The sequence below is a fragment of the Oncorhynchus mykiss genome, chromosome 19 (genome assembly GCF_057628025.1).
Source record: "Oncorhynchus mykiss isolate SJ-2025 chromosome 19, ASM5762802v1, whole genome shotgun sequence".
Lineage (NCBI taxonomy): Eukaryota > Metazoa > Chordata > Actinopteri > Salmoniformes > Salmonidae > Oncorhynchus > Oncorhynchus mykiss.
The window spans coordinates 24,458,650-24,463,597 of record NC_143040.1 but is presented as its reverse complement, the minus strand read 5'-3'; positions in this window follow the sequence as shown (position 1 = coordinate 24,463,597).

The window sequence follows — 4,948 nt, the reverse complement described above, 5'->3', positions numbered from 1 at the left end:
CAGCCCAAAACTCCAAACAGCAAGCAATGCAGATGTAGAAGCACAGTGGCTAGGAAAAACTCCCTAGAAAGGCAGGAACCTAGGAAAAAACCTAGAGAGGAACCAGGCTCTGAGGGGTGGCCAGTCCTCTTCTGGCTGTGCCCGGGTGGAGATAAAAGTACATGGCCATTAAGGCCAGATTGTTCTTCAAGATGAATACAAATAAATGGTGAAACACTTTATGATGGTGTTGTTTGTTCAAATGTATACGCATGAAGCGTACATTATGAAAAACATGTTTCACACTCAGTCATAGTTAGTAGAATAATGAATGGATTGGCAAGATTTTGGCACTGTCAACTTTTAGAAGGTTAGTAGGAAAGTTAATAATGTGAACTACCTAATTATACTCACATTCACTGAACATTTTGTATTTGAAACTCAAACAAAACAAAGAAACATTCATTTCCCAACTGCTTTTTGTATAATCCTAAATGCTCTTTGCAAAGTCCACCCGTTTTCCAAAGTATTCAGACCCCTTGACTTTTTCCACATGTTGCTACATTACAGCCTTAATCTATTAAATTGTTGTCTTCCCTCATCATTCTACACACAATACCCCATAATGACAAAGCAAAAACAGTGTATTAGACATTTTTGCAAATTTATAGAAACTGAACTGAAATACCAAATTTACATAAGTATTCAGAACCTTTACACAGGACTTTGTTGTAGCATCTTTGGCAGCGATTACAGCCTTGAGTCTTTGGGTATGACGCTACAAGCTTGGCACACCTGTATTTGGGGAGTTTCCCCCATTCCTCTCTGATCCTCTTAAGCTCTGTCAGGTTGGATGGAGAGTTTTGCTGCACAGCTATTTTCAGATCTCTCCAGAGATGTTCGATCGGGTTCAAGTCCGGGGTCTGGCTGGGCCACTCAAGGACATTCAGAGACTTGTCCCGAAGCCACTCCTACATTGTCTTGGATGTGTGCTTAGGGTTGTTGTCCTGTTGGAAGGTGAACCTTCGCCCCAGTCTGAGGTCCTGAGCACTCTGAAGTAGATCTCTCTGTACTTTGCTCCGTTCATCTTTCCCTCGATCCTGACTAGTCTTCCAGTCCCTGCCGCTGAGAAACATCCCCACAGCATGATGCTGCCAACACCATGACTCACCATAGAGATGGTGCCAGGTTTCCTCTAGATGTGGCGCTTGGCATTCAGGCCAAAGATTTCCATCTTGGTTTCATGAGATGAGAGAATCTTGTTTCTCATGGTCTTAGAGTCTTTAGGTGCCTTTTGGCAAACTCCAATTGGGCTGTCATGTGCCTTTTATTGAGGAGTGGCTTCTGTCTGGCCACTCTACCATAAAGGCCTGATTGGTGAAGTGCTGCAGAGATGGTTGTCCTTCTGAGAGTTTCTCCCATCTCCACAGAGGAACTCTGTCAGATTGACCAGCTGGTTCTTGGTCATCTCCCTGACCAAGGCCCTTTGCCACTGGGTGGCCAGCTCTAGGAAGAGTCTTGGTGGTTCCTAACTTCTTCCATTTAAGAATGATGGAGGCCACTGTGTTCTTGGGGACCTTCAATGCAGCATACATTTTTGGGTACCCTTCCCCAGATCTGAACCTCAACGCAATCCTGTCTCGGAGCTCTAAGGACAATTCCTTCGACCTCAGGGCTTGTTTTTTTCTGTGAGACTTTAACCCTTGTGTAGTCTTAACATTCTGTATACTCCCCTTGTCCTAAGGGTAAAAAATGACCCGCCTTCACTAAACCCCTAAAATAAAGCTGCTTAATTGAATTTTAAACCCCAAATCTATTTTACATGAATAAACAACGTGTCATTCATCAAACTTTGTGAATATCTGGGGTTTCCTTCTTCACAATGCAGAAAGACTGCATTTAATCAGTGGACACCACTCATTTTTATTACAACCCACCTGTCATAATTGTTTTCTTTACTAAAGTAAAGGTTTATTATTATTATTATTGCTAAAGTTACTGCATTTTCTAGCAAGAGATAGCACTTGTATAGCCTAAGAAAGGTGCAGAAAGTAGTTTTGAATGCATTTTATTGAAGGGAACAATAACAGTCTTGAACTTTTTTGGCAACAGTGATATATTCTTAAATACTGTACAATGAGGAATTCAACTACAAAATGGGAGAAGACTAATATTGTTTGAACCATTGCCCCCACCCACAAGGTGTATAAACAACAACAATAAATACGAATAAAATAAGAGAATAGATACAAAACCAAAACGTGAAGAACATAAATCAATCAACTCTAATTATCACATGTAGGACAGTATGCAAGTGTGTGTACATGGACTTTGCAGATGTATTTCTCACATGTGCAGCACTTAGTATTTGTTTTACAATCCTCCTTTGGGGGCAGAATTGGCATCTCCTCCTCTTGCCTGCCCCAGCTGCAGCCTCAGGCTCAGCCTCATTCAGCCCCCTGAACAGCTTTCCCAAGCGCTGCAGAGGCTGGTGTGGGGGGAGGCGCTCCCTTCTTTGAATGTGTGGGGTTACAAGTGCCTTGCCCAGCTGCTCCAGGAACACCCTCCTCTTGTTCCGCTTATCAGGCATCCAGGTAGGGTTGAGCTTGCTCCATATCACGAAGGCATTGTATGTGGACACATCAATGATGTTATGCGAGATGACTGGGGGCAGCAGGCAGTCATCCTCATGCAGCTGTAAGTTCCAATCACTTTTTTCCAGGTTGTCCATGCCTCCTTTGATGTGGTTGTAGTCCAGGATGACGGCTGGCTTCCTGTCCTCACAATCACTGATCACAGCCGTTTTGTGCAGTGTGCTCAGGAGGACCACATTCTTGTTCCTCTTTGGGAGGTAGGAAACTAGAGTGGTGGTGGGGGTGAAGGCAAACTTTGATGAGAAGGCCTCTCTTCCCCCTTGTTGTGAGGATTGCAGGGGAGAGCTTGTTCTTGTTCTTTCTAGCTGTGCCAACCATGGTAATCTTCCTCTTCAGGAGCTGCTGGCTGAGTTCAACAGTAACACACAATCTCAATTTCTCGTGTGTGTGTCTGTGTCTTTGTGGTTTTTGTGGTGTGTAAATTATTTTATAACTGCCGGGTCAAAAATTACCCTAAGACAATCTTTGTACCCTGGTGGTGTACAGCTTTCATGGAAATATGAACAAAGGCGATGTTTCACTTTTTCTAATGTTGGGGTCACTCTTGGAAAAGTCATAAAATGTCAAGTTGAAAAAATATCATTTCTCTACTGTTAAACAGTGTCATTTTTTTACCCTTAAGACAACACAAGGGTTAAATAAACAGGTGTATGCTTTTCCAAATCATGTCCAATCAATTGAATTTACCACAGGTGGACTCCAATCAAGTTGTAGAAACATCAAGGGAATTATCAATGGAAACAGGATGCACCTGAGTTCAATTTCAAATCTCATAGCAAGGGTCTGAATACTGATGTAAAGAAAGTAATTCTGTTATTTTTTTATTTATACATTTGCTAACATTTCTAAAAACCTGTTTTTGCTTTGTCATGATGGGGTATTGTGTGTAGATTGCAGAGAAAAAATGTGTATTTAATCAACTTTAGAATAAGGCTGTAACATAACAAAATGTGGAAAAAGTCAAGGGGCCTGAATACTATCTAAAGGCACTGTATATCAGGATCCCTTGATTGCCCAGAATCTCCACTTGATCCCTCCACTTTTCTCACTGCCTCCAAACAGAATGGGCTGCAATGGAGAGGCTCAAAAGCACCATGTTCCTTGGAGTGCACATCACGGAGGAGCTGAAATGGTCCCTCCACACTGACAGCGAGGTGGAGGCACAACAGTGCCTCCTTAACCTCTGGAGGCTGAAGAAATTTATCTTGGCCCCTTAGACCCTTACAAACTTCTACAGATGCACCGTCGAGAGCATTCTGTCAGGCTGTATCTCCGCTTAGGATTTTGCCTGTGTTTAGCTCCATTCAGTTTATTTTTTTATCCTGAAAACCCACAGAGTCCTTAACGATTACAAGCATACACATAACATGATGCAGCCACCACTATGCTTGAAAATATGGAGAGTGGTACTTAGTAATATGTTTGAGAAAAATCCAATACAACACAATACTTTATTCAGGACAAAAAGTGAATTGCTTTGCCACATTTTTTTGTAATATTACTTTATTGTGTTGTTGCAGACAGGAAGCATGTTTAGGCTTATTTCACTGGGGCCAAGCTTCCTGCCATCCAGGATCTCGAAACCAGGCGGTGTCAGAGGAAGGCCCTAAAAATTGTCAGACTCCAGCCAGCCAAGTTCTTTCTGCTACCGCACGGCAAGTGGTACCGGAGTGCCAAGTCTAGGTACAAAAGGCACCCTAACAGCTTCTACCCCCAAGCCATAAGAGTGCTGAACAGTTAATCAAATGGCAACCCAGACTATTTGCATTGGCCCCTTTTTTTACGCTGCTGCTACTCGCTGTGTAATATCTATGCATAGTCGGCACTGGTACCCCCTGTGTTACTTTTTTGTTGTTGTTACTCTATCTTTAGAAAGAACCGTGTTTAAGCAAGAATAGAGTAGAAAATCGTGGAATGACTTTATTCCATCAACGTCAGTAAGGTAAATATTCAACTATACTTGTTCTAGCCTAGGTTTACTGTCTCTCTTAAAACAGGCATTTACACAAGCCTGTTTCAAATCACAATGTAACAAAGGGTTAAAAGGATGTACACTCCAGGTTGTAGAGAACAGTCAGTCTGTAATATCAAGTACAGGGTTACATTCGTTCGTGTTTAATATTTCACCCGTCATCACAAGACCTGGAGAATTCAGGCCATTTACAGCAAACAGCTTGAGGTCAAGGACTGTTTGTATAGATCCCATACCACAGATGATAGATAGGCTTGTGAGCTCTGGGGGTTTTCATAACAGAAACAGTTACAGTAAGAGGGACTTGACTTGAGAATGTTTTGGTTGTTGTTGCATTGATGAA